The following is a 21,430-nucleotide window of genomic DNA, read 5'->3' as shown; positions in this document are numbered from 1 at the left end:
AAAGGATAAGAATAGACAGATTTTCACATCACAAAAAAAAACTATCCAAAATTAAAAAGCATTATTTGCTAGAGACACTAGGATCATTTCCAAGAAATACTGAAGTAAAACAAACATGTCCCTTTCCCACTATTATTAATCATTCTAGAAATGCTATCAAAAATGATAACAGAAGATAAAGAAATTTAAGACATATTTCTCCTATCCCTATTTGCTAATAACATCAACACTTACTTTAAAAATCTTAAGGAATAACCAAAAAAAAATAGAGCCAATCCTTAGTTTTCATTGAGGTAATGTTCCTAGAAAACAACACAACGGTCAAAACCATGAATGTAGATACACTGCACCTATAGGGAAATAGGAAATTGGTGCCAGTGATCAACAGAAACTATAATTTTCTGCTAGAAATTATTGAAAAGATACTTTTCTTTAAAACAAAATATTAATTCTGATAATATGCACATTTCTTAACACAGTAATCATGAAATAACCCATAAAATGCAGGTAACAAAATAAAATTAGTAACATGCAAAACATTTTTCTCACAAGTAATTCCCTAGAATTCTATAAACTTGTGTGCTAACATCTTGATTAAAATTTGATTTCAGACAATATTCACTTTTTATAAGACATGAAATCTAGGGCAGCTATGTGGCACAATAGATAGAGCACCAGCCCTGAAGTCAGGAGGACCTGAGTTTAAATCTGGCTTCAGACACTAAATACTCCCTAGCTGTATGACCCTGAGCAAGTCACTTAATCCCAATTGCCTCAGCAAAAAAAAAAAAAAAGACATGAAATCTATAACACCATAAATATATACAGAAAATCACCTTCTTAAAAGTAAAGCATTTTTTAACCTCAATCTTCTATTCCATTATGTCAAATGGTGTTGTGAGAGAACTTATAAACTATTATAAACTATAAACTTATACTGCTATAAACTTCTCTATCTTGGTTGCTCTCCAAAAATTAAGGTTTGGAAGACTTTAATCACTGCTTTTGGAGGCTTAGACTAATGAAGTCTAGATATCATCTCTGATGCTTTGTCCTTCATGGCTGATGGATGACATTGGAGATTTTGAAGGATATACCAGCCTGAATAATCCATTGGTAACATTTGCTTCATATGCTGTTTGAGATCCTTAAAGTTTTGGAGTGTGGATGCAAAGGAGAAGCAAGCTAACATTTAACCTTTGGGCTGCAATCAATAATGGGATCAGAAGCCTCAAAGTCTCTAGTTAGCTGTCCAATTATTCCAAATCAGTCTTCAAGGTTGGAAACTGAATGGCACAATCGATCTATTGCCATAACCACAAAGGTGGGTGCTTGCCAATATGAAAATGAAAATGAAGTTACTAATAAAATCACAGGAATGCTTGAAATCAAAAAAGTTAAACAAGGATTGGCTGTAATTGAAATAATTAAAAGGATACAAAATTAACCCACATACATCATAAACATTTCTATGCTAAAAACCAGACTGTACAATAGATAAATGCTTTTCAAAATAGCTACAAAAAAATAAAATATTTGAGAACCGATCTACCAAAGAAGACTGGATATTTTTGTATATACAATTATAACCTGTTCTTTAAAAGTATCAAGAATAAACTAAATAAATGGAAAAACATGCAGTAGTCATAACTGGGCCATGCCAATATAATAAATGGTGGTATTACCAAAGTAATTTCGAAATGTAATGCTTTGCCAAGAAAACTTCCAAGGAGCTACTGCACAGAGTAGAATAAAATAATAAACAACAAAATCCTTTGGAGGAAATTGAGATCTAGATCATCAAGGGAAATATTGAAAAAAAAGTTATAAAGAGGGATAGCACTTTTAGCCTTCAAATTATATCATAAAGCAACAATTATCAAAATCATTTAGTACTTCTTTTTAAAAAATGAAATTAAAATTAAAAATGAAATTAATTGAAAAAGATGAAAATGAATCAGAAATAATGGAACTCAACAACTCTGCATTTGATAAACCTTACAATATAACTTACCTAGGGAAAAAAAAACCACTACTTATTTGATAATAACTATTATGAACTTTAGAAAGCAGTCTGGCAAAAATTGGACTTAGATCAACACTATGTACCTTATATTCCATAGAAAATATAAAATTGATATACAACATGAATATTAATATCATGCTATTAAAATTAGAAGAAAAATGGATTATATATTTGTAACTTTTTTAACTCACCAAGTAATAGAGGAAATTGCAAATGAGAAAATAATTTTGATTGACATTGAAAATCTTTTGTACAAACAAAATTAATTCATATAGGATAAGAAGTGGTCAACTAGCAAACAATTTTTATGCAAAATATCTCTGATAATGGTTTGATATCTAAACTACATAAGCAACTAACAGAAATATGTAGAATTAAAAGACATTCTTCTGTCACTAAATGGTCAAAGAGTAGGGACAGATAATTCTCTAAAGAATTGCAAATTATTAGCAATCATATTTTTAAAATTGCTAATCAGAAGAAATGCACATCAAAACAACTCTAAGGTTTTATCTCTCACCCTGTCTATTAGCAAATATGGAGAACTAATCAATGCTGGAAAGGTCATGGGAAACAGACATACTAATGCATGGATGATAAAGCTGTGAATTGTTATTATCATTCCACAAAGTTATTTGGAATTATGCAAAGTGACTCAAATATCCACACCTTTTCACCCAAAGATTCCTCTGGTCAGTATATATTCCAAGAAAGTAATTAATTAAAAAGTCAGGTTCCATACACACCAAAATATTTATAATGGTTCTTTTTGTGGTATCAAAGAACTTAAAGTAGTTGCCCATTGATTGATTGTGGAATGGCTAAATAAATAGTAGTACAGGAATATAACAGAATATTACTGTTTGGTAAGAAATTGCAAATATGATTAATACAAAGCACATGACAAATAGTAGAGCCAGGAAAAAAGTCTACAATGCCCACAACAACGTAAATGGAAAGATCAACCAGAAAACAATCTAAACTGAATGTTGCAAAATTATTTAGAACAAACTTCAATCCAAAGAAGATATATTAGAAGACACCTTTCTCCATAGAGATAATGGTTCACAGCTATTAAAAAAAAAAAAAAAAGCTTGCTTATCATATCAGACCCTTCACACTAACTACTCCATCACTGAAAATCCTGCATGATTTTTCATTGAAATGCATATGATCTAAGAAGATCTATAGCTGCCTTCAAACATAATTTTCTGATATTTATCTTAAAATTCATCATATGTGGCAGATATGACATGTCTTAATATAATTGAATAAACATCATCTGAATTAAAACTATGCCAACCTTCTAAACATCAGCAGGACCAGGATTCCTAATTAACCTACTGATATGGTCAATAATAGAGCTTACTATCATTTAGAAAATCATCATTGGGGAGTACTTCTTATCATTGTTTGAAAATTTGCTCCAAATCTGTTCCCAAATTCTTTCTATTTTCCTAAGTAAACAAGAATTTGAGAAACACCTACTTTAAAGCTAAAATTTGCTATTGTTGAATTTCCCCTCATTCCTCACTTGACCATAACTGTCTGCCTTTATCAGCAACTTTAATCTCATTCATCACTAAAGCAGAAATATTATTCCTCAGCTTGTCTTGTTCTCACTAACTCCTGGTTATGAAATGGAAGATTAATGTTGTGACCAAGAGTATTCAAAACATGAAGCCTCACATCCTGAAAACATTAATTATATAGGATGTGAGTGTATATTTGCCTCTATAGCATCACACTTCAAAGCTTCAAAATATCTTATTTCATTGATGCAAAAGCACTCTCCTTCTCTTCAGATTTTAATGCCTCCATGACTTAGTCAACTCTCTTTATGAGTTGTTGTTACCAAAATAATTCATCACTTGGGGGCCAACCCTCCAACAACGAATCTCCAAGATCTTGTCTTGACTGGAGCCTTGGACAACAAGCACACAACTCATGGCTAGTTATATATCTGAAGTCCAAATAACTTGGTAGAAACTCAAAGCTCATGATCCTGAATGGCCTTTGAGAACCCAAAGTTAAATGATGAGGAATCAGCAGAGTGATTTAAAGGAGGCCCATATATATGCACCTGAATTTGCAGCAATTAAGCAAGGTAGTTCAGATTTATAGTAAAAAATGTATTGTTTATTAACCATGTGAAGTATAAGAAATCTAATGGTACAACCTTCTCTGTAATCATTCAGTCTAGCAAGGAGGTTGTGACAAGGCTAAAACTGAATAAAGATTCCAAAAAAGCCCTTTCAATGAAAAGTTAAATTTCATCAAGTAGGAAAAGGCAAATATGAGGAAAAAACTGTCAAGAAAATACAAGATTAAAAATTATATGTGTATGAACTAAATTTTTAGAATGGTAAGTTTTGGTTGGTTTGGGTTTTTGTCTTTCTTTATATGTTTAGTATGGTACCTGGCACATACTAGTTGTTTATTAAATGCTTGTTGACTTAACTGGAGAATTAAAAGGGGGAAAAGGAGTCTTGCTTACATGTGTCAAAATTAACATTTACCATAAATAAATAGCCCTTCCAAAAATTCAATAGGAATGGATTTGTTTATGTAACAAATCAAATTATGTAACAGGTCAAATCAGCAAGGTAATATTATCTAATGCCCTTATTTTTAAAATGAGTCAATTGAGCCTGGAAAGATTCAATGTTTAGGAAAAGAGGGGATTCAGGCTCCTTCCCTGTGACTCCAAGTCAATTCAGTGCTATAATCCTCCAAAAAATTAAGAATAAATATTTTCTGCATCTATTGCATCTTTCTTGTAAAAGTTTTTATGTACCTCAACTATTTTGTCTTTAGAAAGTCACATGGTGTCCACTCTAAATTTACTGTTCCTTCCCTAAATTCTTTCTTACATATATTTTTCAGTTTATAAGATTTCAAGTATGAAATGACCTAAAGGTCATTTCATCTAAATCCCTCGTTTTATATCTAAGGAAACTGAGGACCTAAAAAGTTAGACTGTTCATTTAAGGTTATATGGTTGGAAGAACCAGGTCTTAACCTCAGGTCTTCTCATTCTTGATTCATACTGAATTTTTCAGCTGTCTGATAAACCCATCAGGTTATTTTCACACTAATGGCTTCTAGCCATCTTCCCTTCCCCTGTAGCCAATATTTAGAATCTAAATGTAATTGTATATGGCCTATTGAAGATGATTTTATGTCCAACAGTGCATTCTCACTGTTATATTAACTTTTGTTTTGCCAATTTGTTCATTAGTCTGGCCTCTTCAAGTCTAATCAATAGGCACTGATTAAGCACTTATTATGCACCAAGCATTATGCTAAGCTCTATTGACTCTGTTCCCCTATTACTTAGAGCTATCTCAGATCCTCTGTCTGAAACAAGTCTCTACCTATCTATGATAAGACCCTCTCAAGGCTTTCATTGTCTTCTTTATAAAATCAGAGAGTTGGGCAAGATGATCTCAAAGACCCTTTCCAGCTCTAATTATCATGATCCCATGACTTTGTTTTTTAATTTGGCAATTAACTTCTAAAGTCTGGTCTCTCTATAGATTTCTAATGTTTTCTATGCTCTAGCTTTGATCCCGCTTTCCTTTCAGAAACTTTTCATTGCTTCTGTCCCTCCAATAATATAATCTAGATTCTTAAAATCACTGGGGCATAAATTAAAGGCTAAAAGAAACTTCAAAGGTCATCAAGTAATTTTACAGAACAAACTGAAACTCAAAATGGGAAAATTACTTACCCAGGTTCACACAGCTAATAAATGTCTAGTCTTAAGTCTTCTTAACCATAGATCTAATATCCTGTTCACCATACCATGCCAATTTTGGGATGCTGATGTTTGTGTACATAACTCTGTTATGTATATAACTCTGCCCCTTAATTAAATAGGGATCATTTGACTGTTGCTCCCCTATTCCTCAACTTGGGATGCAGAAATAAGCAGGCATCATTTAACTACAACCTAAACAGATCTGACCCCAAAGCAAATTGAAGGAGAACTGTGCTCTCAGTATCTAACATTGCATTTTGTATATATAAGACAATTAGTGTTTGTTCAATGAATGAATGACTAAATCCTCACTGTGATGATGGGTTTTCTTGTATCTTTCCACACGTGATTTCCTCCTTCTTCTAGTCCACCTATCCAAATTCTATCCATCCCTGAAGGTCTGGCTGAGATTCTGCCTCCTCCACAAACCCTCCCAACCACCTCGAATACAAGCAATCACTCTTTCTTCAAACTCCTACACACTTATTTTTTGTATCATTTGTTTGCCAATTTATCATATACTTATAGCTTTGTGACATATCTTGTCCTGTCATCTTTATGGCCTATTCAGTTTTTGAGTTTTTATTATTTTGTCTCTTCAACTAGATTATGGAGTTTCTTGAGAATTAAGATCATGCCTTAAACTTTTGTATTATTCTAATCTCTCTCCTTCTACCACCCCCCACACAGAGTACAGTGCCTTCCAGGAATCACGAGGGGATTTTAAGATAATGCTAAATATTTCTTCAACAGATGTTATACAGCTCAATGAGTGGCCCTTTCAGAGCAGCCTCCTTGGAAGGCTTTACCAGAACTATAGCTAGTTAGAATAGAACTTTGGTCCAGTGTTGATATCTAAAGAGGATGCTTTCTCCCTATAGGGTCTGGCCTGCCTTATAAAGCCTTACCTCATCTTCAAGCCTTATACCACCTCATGCTTCCAAGTGATGTAAATGTCTCCAAGCTGCCCTGCTCCAAAGTGACCCTCTTCTATGACCTGCCTTTCATTACCATGCCCCTTCATGACAATGAAGCTACACTTATGGATGGATTGCCTACTCTTGGTATAACTATTAATAATAATCTGGTTATATAATCCCATGTGTCTCTGCCCCTTCCCTATTCAACTGAATTTGTCCCTGGTACAAAGAATCCTGCTTATGCCTCTGACCTATACATTTATTTCTGCAAACTTTCTATTTCTCTCTTGAACCTTTTTTTGGGGGAAATAGTTTTGGAATCACTTTATAAGCCACAAGAGAAAATTAGTGTTATTACTTAAAAGGCATAGGTTATTTTCCACCCAAAATGATATCATGTAGCTTGCTTCCTTTCATTTACCAGACTTGGCTTCAAATGACTTGACCTTTTGTAAAAATCATATATACCCTCCATGAATAATGATTTTCCAGACTGACAGAAGTTTGGTGTTCATCATAAGAGTCCATAGAATGCTACTATTATACTCATATACTGTGCCAAGGGCTCTGAAGATGAGTTCACAAGAGGAATTCATTCTAAAGCTGTCTCAAGCAATGGTAGCATGGTTGGGATAAGAAATTCTTGTATTCCTTTACTAATCCCAGCTGTATCTGCAGGGGCCTGGAGTGTCAATATCATATAAAAAGCATTTTGAGAGGCCACAACACTTCCTTCTCTTACCCCAACATGAGGCCCTCCATTAAGCCGGAACTAATTTTTATGACAAGTTACAAACCGCAGGCAAAAATAATGAAAACCCTGACACAGCTCCCACTCAGAGAAGACCTAAGGGTACTACTGAAATAACTCCAGTTATTCATCAAATTCTCCTGATAGGTTCCAGGGTCGGCCACTGCCATCTCCTTAACATCCTAACCAAGAATCAGTCTCCCTGCTTTCTGTCTGGAGAAAGAAGGACTTCAGCTGTGAACATAGTTCATCCCTCAAGCAGATGAGCAGACAGATGAGACAGAATGTCAGGGAGAAAAAAAAAACTTTTTTTTAAAGAACCAACTTAGTCTAGTAGGAAAAGCACTGGCTCAGAAGACATGAGTTCAAGACTATGCCATTTGCTAGCCAGATGATTCTGAACACCTCTGATGCCTCATATATCAAATAAGGAAAACCTATCCACAAAACAGGGAATTTTGAAGATCAAATTATTTCATAAATAATAGCCCTAGATTTAGAAGAGATTTCAAGCCATCTAACTGAATTCCTTTTCATAAATAAGGAAACTGAGGCTCAAGGAAATGAAGTGACTTTACCAAAATTACATCACTTAGGGGATTTAAGCCATGTCCTCTCCAGTCAGAACTTTTGTGATTTAAGAAAATTTGAAGTACTTCACCACCTATCAATCAATAATCTTTGTGCATTGACTTTGTGCCAAGCACTATGCTAGGAGCTGGGTGGGGAGGGGGCAGAATACAAAGAATGAAATAGTATATACTCTCAAGGAACTTACATTCCATTGTAATAGATCGTATATACATATATTATATATAGAATATCTATATACATAATAAATATAAAGCAGACAAATATAAGGTAACTGAGGAGAGGAAGACCTTAGCAGCTGAAGGAATCAGGGACAGCTTCATGTAGAAGGTGCTGTTTGACCTAAGTTTTAAAGTAAAATAAAAGAAATTTCAGAAGGCAAAAGTGAGAAAAGAGTGTATTTCATGCATGGGAGATGGTCAATTTAGTTTGAAGTGTCTCCAGGACACCAGGTATGAAATATCCAGTAGGCAGTTAGTGATGCAAGACTAAAGTCAACAGTAGAGACTGGTATGGGACATTTAAATCTGCCTCGAGATAATAATTATGCCCATAAGTATTAATGGGCTAATCAAAAGAGAATACAGTGGAAAAAGGAATTTCTAAAATAGAACCTCTAGGAACATCCACAATTAGGAGGTTATGATATGATCATTTGAATGTTGAACAACAAAAGAAACTGAGGTCACAGAAGAAACAAGAAATTAATGACAGAAACTCAGAGAAGAGTTGATCAAATTCAGAAGAAAAGTTCAAGAAAGTTGTGATCTGAGGGAAGGCCCATTGGATTTGGCAATTAGGCTATTGCTAACATTGGCTAGAGTAGCTATGGTTGAATGATGAAATCAGAAGCCAAATTGCAAGCATATGAGGAGAGGAAATATAGATAATAAGTGTAGCTAGTATAAGATATAGATAGTATAAATAATAAATTTATTCTAATATAAAGGAAATATAAATTCTTCTCATCCTGCTTTTCTTTCCTTTTAGAAAATAATTGCCTGGGAAAGACCAAGAATCCAGAATCTACTGGTTGAATAATGAACAAGGTAGGGTGATTCCTGAAATGGGTCAATGTGATTCCATACAATAGCATTCAGATGCTGCAAGAAGTAGAGAAAGGGAAGGGAGTGGAAATGTGATCAATAGAAATAATATGACTTGGAACCAGACCTATAAGATTATAATGGTTTTCTCAGCTCCTTAAAGAGGACCTAGAGAAGTTATGAAGTCAAGAATGGTTGTCACTGGTGCATCTCCTCCATTTCCCAGTAAAGGCTCTACAGAATGTCTATTAGGTGATGGTAGACATACCCAGGCCGGAAAGCACCTCTCTGTTCCCCTTCAAGGCACTCCTTTGAACTGCTCCATCACATCCCCAAGTCAGATATCTTCCCACTACTGCCTTCTGCTTTTCAACTTCCTTTGATATTTCATTGTTCTTTATGTTCTTCAATGTCTTTGAGGACATTGACTTTCCTATATTTGTATTCCCATAATTTAGCCCAAAACTTGGATTAAAATAGGTATTTTGGGAAGTGAAATAATTTGTCCAGTGTCACAAATTTAGTAAATATCTGAACTTAGTTTTTCTGACTCCAGGCTTAGCACTCTCCACTGTGCTATCTTTCTGCCTCAATACATTTTACTAGTTAGGATGATGAAAACCTATAATCATTAGTAATTCTAAGAAGTATAAGACCAACATTTGAAATTTTCATTTTTGTTTTTCTAATTCCAATCAGTTAATTATTTATTTAAAGAGCCAATACCTGCTACATAATCATTTAAGTGCCTACAGTACTATACTTGGCAAAAGACACTTTGATACTTCAAAATGTGGGCATTTATTCCAACAATGTTTATCACTATTTGTCCATGCCAAACTGAGTAGAAAGTTGACCTCAAAACAATATTGCTATTACTGTATACAATGTTATCTTGATTCTGCTAATTTTTCTCTTCATTGTTTTGTGAAGTCTTTCTATGTTTTTCTAAAATTCGTTACATTCATCATTTCTTATAGCATAGTAGTATTCCACCACAATCATATACCACAATTTGTTCAGCCATTCCCCAATTGATGGGCATCTTTCAGTTCTTTGCTACCACAAAGAGAGCTGCTATAAACATTTTAGAGCATGTAGTTCTTTTTCCTTTTTCCTTAAACATCTTTGGAAGCAGAACAAATGCACCTGTATTTCTAGATCAAAGGGCATATAGGTAGTTTAATAGCTCTTTGGGCATAATTACAGATTGCTCTGCAAAATGGTTAGATAATTTTACAATTTCACCAATAATAAATTAGGGTCCCAATTTTTTTCACATCCTCTCCATTTGTTACTTTTACATTCTATCATATTAGTCAGTCTGGTGGGTATAAAGTGATATCTCAGGGTTGTTTTAATCTGTATTTCTCTAATCAATAATGATTTAGAGCATTTTAATATGACTATAAATTGTTGATGTCTTCATTGGAAAACTGCCTGTTCATGTTCTTTGAACATTCATCAATTGGAGAATGACTTGTACTATTATATATTTGACAAAATTCTTATATATATTTTAGATATGAGACTTTTATCTGATAAAACATCTATAAATTTTTTTTTCCCAATTCTCTGCTTTCCTTTTAAGCTTGGCTATATTTTTTTTATTTGTACAAAAACTTTTTTAATTTAATATAATCAAAATTATGCATTGTACACCTAATTTTCCTCTCTATCTCTTGTTTATTCATAAATTACTTATTTTTATATAAGTCTAAATAACATGTTCCCTATTCTTCTAATTTTCTTGTAAAATTATGTCATGTATCCATTACTAAATGATGTGAGATAACGATCCATGCCCAGTTTCTTTTATAGTGCTTTTCCCAATTTTTTTTTACCAAATAATTAATTTTTATCCCCAAATCTCAAGTCTTTACACTTGTCAAATACAAAATTACTGTGTTTATTGGCTGCTGTAAATGGTACATTTACTCTATTCCATTAATCTACCTTTCTATTTCTTATCCAGTACTAGATAGTTTTGAGAATTACATCCTTATAATTCAGTTTTAGTTCTAGTATTACTAAACTTTATTCCTTCATATTTTTTATTATTTCCTTTAATATTCTTAATGCTTTTCCAAATGAATTTTGTTAATATTTTTCTAATTCAGTAAAATATTTTTGTTAATTTGATTGGTATAGCATTGAATATATTAAATTGGTTTGGTAAAATCATCATTTTTATTAAATTGGCCCTGCCTACCTATAAACAACTAATATGTCTCCAATTATTTACATCTGATTTTATTTATATAAAAAGTCTTATTTATATAATTTTGCTTATGTAGTTCCTGGGGTTTTTTGGAAGAATAATTAAATCATTTCAGTACATGCAGGAAAAAGTCTTTGGCAATGCACAGTCATTCTCTTTTATACAAAAGCTCTACAAAATGTAAGAATAGAGGAACCTTTTAATATAATAGAAAGCATCTATCTAAAACCAAAGTGTTATATGAAATAGAGATACATTACAATCTTTTTTCCACAAATATGGGAACAAAGTAAGGATGCCCACTCTCCCTGTTATTATTTGACATAGTTCTATAAATGCTAATAGCAATAAGAGAAGAAAAAAATTAAAGACACAAAGATAGGTAACAAGGAAATAAAGCTATCTCTGCTTAGTGATGTTACAATGTTTTATTTGGAAAATCTCAGGGAATTAGCAAAGGGACTAATGGAGACAACAGTTCATCAGAGTTGCAGGCTATAAAATAAATCCTCAAAAATCAATAGCATTTCTATAATAATACAATATTATATTGTTATAATGTAATTATTCAAATGTAATACAAAATATCAATAATAAAACCCAACAAACAATAATAGAAAGGGAAATCCCATTCCAAGTAACTATAAAACGCATAAAGTATCTTGTGATCAGCCTCCTAAAGTACAAAAAAGACTTGTATAGATCAAATTACAAAATGCTCATTAAAGAAATAAAGAAATTGTCCTTAGGACAATGGCTCTATATTTCAGACACAAGGTATTTGTCCTGCCCTAGATTCTACAATAGCTGATTTAACTGTTCATTTGAAAATCACTAATCAGGGGGCAGTTAAGGGGCACAGTGGATAGAGCACCAGCCCAGAAGTCAGCAAGACCTGAGTTCAAATTTGACTTCAGCTACTTAACACTTCCTACCTGTGTGATCCTGGGCAAGACACTTAATTCCAATTGCCTCAGCAAAAAAATAAGATAACTAAAGAACAAATTAAAAACTGGAGTAATGTTTTGTGATCATGGCTAAACCTTGCCAACATAATAAAAATGACCATACTAATCAATTTATACTTTTAATGTTATACCAATCAAATTATCAAGAGGATGCTTTACAGGACTCAATAAAAATAATAAAAAATTCATTTGTAAAAACTAATTATCTAGACTGTCAAGAGAAATATTTGATAAAAATGAAAGCTTTTATTATCTAGGGAAGAATTTCTCTAGATTAAATGTGATTGTGATTTTTAAAATGTGATTTAAAAAAACTTCTGGAAAACCCAGAAAACTAATTGGCAGATCACAGATGTATTCTTAATCAAATTAGATATAGAATAAATTACAAAAGATAAAATAGATAACCTTGATTACTTGAAACTGAAAAACTTTTATACAGGCAACATTAATGCATTTGAGAGATATATACATATCCTATAAATCAACATAGATATAAATATAGATATGTGACCAATATACATGCTCCAGTACACAAGTGGTCAAAGGATAAGAACATTTTCATGGCTATATGAAAAAATGTTCCAAATCACTAAGAGATAAGCTAATAAACATAATTCTTATATTTTACCTCACAAATTACAAATGACAAAAATGACCAAAAAATCATAATAACAATGAATGTTATACAATATTGTTAGTGGAACTGTGCAATGGTACAATCATTTTGGAAAGCAATTTGGAATTATGCAAATAAAGTGACTAAAATGTCCATACCCTTTGAACTAGAGACTCTTATTTCTAGACCCAAGAAAACCTTTATAAAATAAAAGTTCATATATGCTCCAAAATATTTATGCAGTACTTTTTGTGAAAGCTAAGAATTAGAAAAAATAGTTATCTATCAACTGAGAGATGGCTAAACAAGTGGTGCTACATGAATATAATGAAATTTTGCTTTGTTGTAATAATGTACATGATGAATACAAAGAAATATTTGGCCAGCTAGTCAGTCTAAAAAGCTTCCTATGAACTGAATGATGTAGAGTGAAGTAAGCAGAACCAAGAAACCAAAATACACAGTTACTACCACAATGTAAATGGAAAGAACAATTATCAAAAAGAAATAGTAAATGTAACAAAATTATAAATAATAAGCATGACTCAAATTAAGAGATATGAGAGGACATCCCTGATCCACAGGTATTACACATTTGCACATGTTTTCAGACTTTTTCAATGGAACATTTGGGTGGGCTGTTTTTTTTTACTTCTCTAAAAAATAATATTTATCATATGGAATGGCTCTCTGGGAAGGGGATACTTGTATTTTTTTTAATTTTTATTTAATAATTACTTTATATTGACACTCGTTTCTGTTCCAATTTTTTTTCCCTCCCTCCCTCCACCCCCTCCCCTAGATGGCAAGCAGTCCTTTATATGTTGGATATGTTGCAGTATATCCTAGATACAATATATGTTTGCAGAACCGAACAGTTCTCTTGTTGCATAGGGAGAATTGGATTCAGAAGGTATAAATAACCCCGGAAGAAAAACAAAAATGCAGATAGTTCACATTCGTTTCCCAGTGTTCTTTCTTTGGGTGTAGCTGCTTTTGTCCGTCATTTATCAATTGAAACTCAGATCTCTTTGTCAAAGAAATCCCCTTCCATCAAAATATGTCCTCATACAATATCGTTGTCGAAGTGTATAATGATCTCCTGGTTCTGCTCATTTCACTTAGCATCAGTTCATGTAAGTCTCGCCAGTCCTCTCTGTATTCATCCTGCTGGTCATTTCTTACAGAACAATAATATTCCATAACATTCATATACCATAATTTACCCAGCCATTCTCCAATTGATGGGCATCCATTCATTTTCCAGTTTCTAGCCACTACAAACAGGGCTGCTACAAACATTTTGGCACATACAGGTCCCTTTCGAAGGGGATACTTGTAGAGAGTAATGATATAAAAAACAGAAAATATAAATAAAAACTTTTTAAAATAAATAAATAAATAATTTGAAAGACAGTTATTATGTAAAAAACATATTCACATGTAAGCTTTTCAACCCAACATCCTCTTTTCTCATTAAGGCTTATACTAAGATTGTACAGAGAAATACCAGATCAAACCCATAAGCATTAATCAGGCACTAGAAGAACTATTAAGTGAATGAACCTTCTGTGAATTAAATTGATTTTCTAGAAAATGAAAACAAAATTGTACCCAGGAATAAACCATCTTAAAATCACATTAGATGAGTAAAAACATAAAATATTATTTTCTAGGGGGCTATAAAAATTAAATTAGCTAAAAGAGTTAAGTAAATGCTTTTGTGTTCCAAACTATTCCATTTATTAGGACAATAGGTGCCTGTAAAGGCACCAAAACTCTGAAAGAATCTATAATTGTCTCTTCTATGATGCTTTGTGCAGTGAAAGTCACTTATAGAAGAAAGAAAAATTTTTCTTAGAGCAACTTTTCTGGGTATTTAGAGTCATGCTAATCAATGGCACAGTATCTGGAAAAAACTGGACTAAATACTCATTTGTCTTCTGATTTGACACAAATAAAAATATCTTTCTCATGGGAGGTCCCTTTCTGTGAGGGAACAGAACAAGATGGAAAATGAGTGACTGGCTAGCCCTTCCTTATGTAGTTATGTTCATTTCTTATTACTCCCTGGCTCTGATTCACCTATGTAACCCACCTTGCCCCATGCAAAACTTTCAATTCTTCCTCCATACCTTCTCATGGGATGTATCTCCTCCACAGTAATCTGCCTTATACCTAAAATAACACTTCTAACTCTTTTAATAATTCTGAATAGATTTTAGAAGTTTTATCATCTCTCCCATCTAGATGATTCTCTTAACACAATAATCATGACATCATCACTAAATTGCTATAGGACTCATATATGGGACAAGGAGATTCGACTAGGACTGTCAAGGCAGTCTTGGGAAAATACAGTAGGAGATTTCTCTGAGAGAATTCAGGAACTAACCAAGAAGCAGCCAAAAGTGTGGAGTCAAGAGTTGGGTGATTGAGCTGAAATCGGGGCAAATATCAATCAATATAAAGCAATAGGGACAAATTAAGAAGATAGAAACCTGAAAGTGTAAACTAAAGACAATAGTCCACAGGTTAGGCATGCAATCAGAAAAGAACCAAAAGACACAGGGAAATGGAAAGGCCAGGAAAAAGGTCAAGACCAGATTCAAGACCTAACCAAGAAGACCTTGCTTTATAGATTTAAATCTCTTTGAGGGCAAGGACCATTTTTCATTTATTTTTCTATTCTCAAGACTGCCTTGCTTAGAGTATGACCCTATTGCAGCAAAGTTTCCTGACCTGTGTAGGTTGAAATTTGACACCTGGATCTCACTTAGTGGCCAATATGTTCTAACCAATTATGTTAAATGACCACAGATTCTCTACATGACCCCAGGGCAATAGAGCAAGCTAACTATTTTCCTATGGGAAAAAAAGGGAAGCCATATCTGTTGTATAGAGTATCATAGAAGAAAAAAACAAGTCTAATGAGAGAAAAAGGTTAAAACATGGTACTCTTCTTGCACTAAGCCCATGGGCAAAATGAATTCTGTTAAGTGGATGCTAGAAATTGGTCCCAACTATTTTTATCCTTTCCAGAGAAACCTTGATCCTGAAAATTCAGGCAATTATCAAGCATTTGTTATATACCTTCCATATACATGAAGGCAGGTAATCCATAATTTTGTTACTAGCCACAATATAGAGACCAAAGAAATCTAGAACAGAAGTCAACAGCACTAGTTCTTTCAGTCTTACAAGTTGAATTTTATGACAACCATTGTCATTTTTATAAAGGTTAAAAAGAACCCTGTCATTCCAGCCTCATAAATCCTTCAGATTTTTATAAGGAGAATTCCTGGGCTGTTTTGAAAGAATCCAGACTAGTGACTTAGGAAGACAATAGAAGTTTAATGTTAAACCTCTTTTTATACCTTGTAAGGTATTGAGCCCCTTTCAGATGTAAGAGAATCATTTTGTACCATTTTGTGAAGTTTTGAGTGGTTCATTTGCACATGAAGCAGCCAGGAAAGCAGCCAAATAGCCAACAATCAATCAAGCAATAAATATTTATTAAGAGCTTGCTCTGTGCTAGGCACTGTGCTAAATATAGGAAATACAGAAAAAGGCAAAAGATAGTTCCTGCCCTCAAGGATCTTACAATCTAATAGGGTAGATAGAAAGCAAATATATATATATATTTATATATATATATATATAACAAGCCATCTACAGGATAAGTAAAAAGAAAATAATTCAGAGGGATGGCACTATAATTAAGAAGGGCTGGGAAAGCTTCCTGTAAAAGGTAGAATTTTGAATTTGCTTTTTTTCTACTCATTCATTTGCATGGAATGACAGGGGATATTTTTAAGAACTAAGAAACCTTGAACCTCAGAGTTGTTTGGTGATTATTAAGCAAATGGTCATGATCTAGCTATGACCTAATGTGCAGAGATGCAATAAATTCCTTATTAAATAGTGACTACATTTTGGGATGGGATCTTTCACCAAGAGATCCAACCTTGTACTGGCAAGAATTGTTCACAGAGAAGAATGAGCTAAAGGGCATTATTTTGTTGGGATGACTCCATTCTCTGAACAAATTCCTTGGAAATTTCAGGTCTTAGAGCTAAGCCAAGAGAGAAGTAAATAAAGGCTTCTGCCAGACCTTCAGCAAAGGTCTTTTTTCTTTCTAAAAAAGAACTTCAGTGATATGGATTATTACTGAGCCTAAAGTTAGAATTGTTGGTGACTACAGTAGTCTGGTGAAGTGATTTTTAAGTGAATCCAAGCAGAAGTGATACTCTAGAAGGAACCTAGCTCCTGATGGGACACATAACAAGCTACATGAAGTTGTTAGAATGAAAGCACAAGCAGAGTCAAATATAAGAAGCACAGACAGTACTCAGGGAGTGAAGTTGTGTGAGTGCATCAAGCATAAGAAATATTATGAAATGTGAATTGTTGTTGAAACCTCTGTCCCAGACCACAGACCCCAAAATAGTAATTCTATATCTCATTTTCCCCCTGCAACTTTTTTTCTGGGCTTTGGGGGGAATTTGTTTACCTTACTTTGTTTTTAATATTTATATACAATATTAACCACAAAAACATGCTAATCTGGGTACAGTTACTTGGAACTACTAGCTAGAAAGTGACAACTGAAAAGAGAGCATCCCAGAAAAGAAAATGAGATGGATTTATATTAGAGTGTTCTGCCAGGATGCTGTCTCTGGATAGGGACTCAGAGATAAAAACAGAGCTAATTATAGACCCTTTTGTTACAACTTCTCAGAGTGAAGAAAGAATATATAATGCCACACACATTACCCCACCACCACTACAACTCAAAGAGTTTAAATTCAAGGTTCTTGAACAGATGCAGGAGAAAAAGAGTTCAGAATACAAATGTAAAAATTCATCAGTGTTTTTGTAACTAAATATTAGGTTTTGAATTTTTAAATTTCTAACTATGGCTTTTGGAGCTATCAAACTAAAGAGTAGGCAGACCCACCCACCCCTATGAAGAAAGAGGCTACATATTGCCCTGTAAATAGTAACAATTTAGAGCAACAATTGCAGCAGCAATGCCCAGCTGAGATCCAAGCTTGAATGGAAAAATCAAGTCACCTACTGAGGTCCTACAACTCCACAGTGTTGGAGGCATGAATTGCCCTGGTCATACATACCCATCAGTTATCCACTGAGTCATGTTCACTGACCACGTGTATTCCCTACATGTGTGCTCCTCCATGAGCACTTCTTTGGTCTATCTGTTCCCTACTGTCCTCTGGTATTATGGTAACCTATGGAAGAGGGTAGCACCAGTTATATGAAGGATCCCATCATTTATCTTGTTATGGTGAATAATCATCACTTCCTTCAAACTGTGTTCTCTGGTTGGCTAGTAAAAGAAACACTTCGAAAGGGGTTTGTGAATAAAAGATGTTGATTCCTATCCACTATATTCTTCAGACATAGGTTCCATCCAAGGGAGTCCATGTGTGAAACGGGGACTTGAAACAATGTACATAGGACCGTGCTAAGTCCAAGAAAAAAGACAAAGTTTAGCTAAGATACAGTCCCTGGAGTTTATGCTCTAACGAGTTGTAACAGAGTTTTTTGAAATGAAAAAAGAAAATCTTTTTTAAACATAAGGAAATCAATAAATAATTAAGTTGTGTCATTGACAAGATTTCAATTGCCCCTTTCAACTTTAACATTTTATGACTTGGCATTTTATAGTCAAAGAAACTGAGTTCAAAGGACTATGTCACTTTGTATAAGTCCCTTCCCCTCACTGTGCCTCATTTGCTTCGTTTTCCTCACATTCATCTGCAAAATGAGAGCACTGGACAAAAACTATCTTTAAGTTTTCTTCTTAAACCTTATAAAATTGTACAATGTATAGAAAGTTAAATTGTGTTTAGGCAACTAGGTGGCACAGGGATCGAGCATTGGACTTGGAATCAGAAGACCTGAGTTCAAATTCAACCTCAGATACCTATTAACTGCGTGAAGCTGAGTAAATCATTTATTCTCTTTCTGTTTCAATTTCTTCACTAATAAAATGAAAATAACAATAGCCCTACCATCCAGACCATTGAAGATAAAATAAGACAATATTTATAAAGCATTTTGCAACTTCCCAAGAGTTGATTATCTAGACTTAAGAAAATATTAATAATAAATATCAAAATTAAAAATGTGTTATAAGTACATTTGTGGGAAAAGAGAGAGAGAGAGAGAGAGAGAGAGAGAGAGAGAGAGAGAGAGAGAGAATTGTTAGCCAATTGCCAGCACCTTCCTGTCTTTCCATAGCATTATTATCATGATTATGTAACATAAAGTACACAAAGAGCTTTGTAACACTAAAGCACTATAAAATTGTTCAGTTACTTTTATCCTCCAGGCAAGAAGTGATTCCTCCCTCCTACAATTCTCCAGAATACTCTGTGATTCTTCTTCATTTCCATATCTTCTCTACTTTGCATTATATTTACTTGGGTATATGATATGTGCCTCCTACTGGCTTGTAAGGTCCAGAATTGTTATTCATCTTTCTGTTCCTATCTGCTTCTAGCAGAGTGTTTAATTAAAGTTTGTTAAATTGACTCAAATTGAATTGAAATCACACCTCTTAGGAAGCTTAACCACATGTGACTAGGCTGTCATTTAAAACCTATCTATGAAATGGGCCCTGAAGAACTGTGTTTAGGCAGAAGTTAGGCTAATTTTTCCCTGTGGACTGTCCTCACGCTTTTATTTGGGGAGACAGAAAGGAAAGGGTCTAATGAAAGGGAAAGGGTTTGCATTGTTTAGTATTGACATATGAAGTTGAAGACAAATTAATGAGAACCAATATGGAATCTGAACTATGATTTGCCAGAACGGTAGACTTCAATAAACCAGTATATAGCAAAGGACACCGTGATTCAATTCAGTTAATTTCAATTCAACAAACATTGAATTAAATGACATTTAACAACAAACATTAAATACCTACTATGTGTTACCATAGGATTAACAAGAGGCTAGAAATGAAAAGACAAACATGAAACAGTCCATGCCCTCAAGGAGCATGATCCAAGTGGAAATGATCCAAAAGGTTCTGCAGGGGTCAACCACCAGCAACCTATCATATGAAAGAATAATGCAAATCAGAAGTGCAGGAAAAAAATAGTTATCCTATTATAGAGGTAGAATACAATGGAAAGAGAAATGGATTTGGCATCAAAAGTTTCAAGTTCATTTCTTGTGCTTATTACATGGGTGACCTTGGGGATTGCAAATGGAGATTGCAGAGGGTCCTGGGGGGGGGGGGGGGGAATTGCAGAGCGGCCGGGGCCCATCTCCTGCATCCAGCCCTCCATCCTCCCCTCCGACTCTCGGCTTCCACACTGGCCCTCCAACGGGGACGGTTTGATCCAAGTGGTCATTGTGCGCGCGTTGATCCTGCACTTATTAGCCGCCTCCGTTCTAAACCTGGGATCGCCAAGTTTGGAGTTCACGGGATCTCTTGAGGGCTGAGTTACTGGAGCCGGATCATGGCGCCGAGAGGCCGGACTGGGAAGCCCCGTGGGCCAGGCCGTTAGCGCCCCAGGTTCCCCCCCAGGCCTTGGAAGTGGAGATAAGCGGGCTCCCGGGCGCCAGGAAGGGGAGTGTGAATGTCCAACGTTTCTTTCAGCTCTAAATCTGTGATCCTGTGGATTCTGGTGCTTATTTTAGTATCCCTTTATATCACTCTCTTTCATATACTCTTCATTTCAGTCAAGGTAATCCAGCTATTCCCCATCTAAAATTCTATCTGCTGCCTACATTCTTTTACTCAAAAAAGTCCCCCATATTTAGAATGTACTCTCTCTTATATCCTTAGCTTCAAAATCTAGCTCCTATGCCACTGACTACCTTACTTCCCCCATCATTAATATTCTTTCCCTCTTAAAATTAATTTGAATTATGATGATATCATTGACACAGTGCGAAAGAGATCTCTGAGGTGGAGATTACTTTGTTCATAGTCCAGTCCCTTTATTTTCCAAAGATGATGGGGTAGCTGTGCAGTGGATAGAATTCTGAATTCAGGAGAACCTGAGTTCAAATCCAACCTCAGACACTTAACACTTACTGGCTCTGTCTGTCAAGTCACTTAACTTCAATTGCCTCATCAAAAAAGGGTCAATAACAAGAAGATGGAGTTAGGCGTTTTGCCTAAGGTATTTTATAGCAGAGAAAATATTGGAACCCATATCCCTTTCCTCTAAATGTGTAGCTATCTAGTAGGAGGAATAGAGCACTAGGCTTGGAATCATGAAGAACTAAGTTCAAGTCCAATCTCAGATAATTACTAGATGTGTGACCCTGAGCAAGTCACTTAACTGCTGTTTGCCTCAGTTTCTCCAACTGTATAATGGGAGAATAACAATTTCCTTGCAGAATTGTAAGGAATACATGAGTTTTTGTAAAGAACTTAGCATAGCATCTGGCATATTGTAGATGTTATATAAATATTTATTCCTTTTTTCCCCCAAATATAGTGTCCTTTCCACAGTCCCACATTGCCCTTATTGATATAAATG

Source organism: Antechinus flavipes, chromosome 2 (genome assembly GCF_016432865.1).
Source record: "Antechinus flavipes isolate AdamAnt ecotype Samford, QLD, Australia chromosome 2, AdamAnt_v2, whole genome shotgun sequence".
Taxonomy (NCBI): Eukaryota; Metazoa; Chordata; class Mammalia; order Dasyuromorphia; family Dasyuridae; genus Antechinus; species Antechinus flavipes.
Note: the sequence above shows the minus strand (reverse complement) of the source record.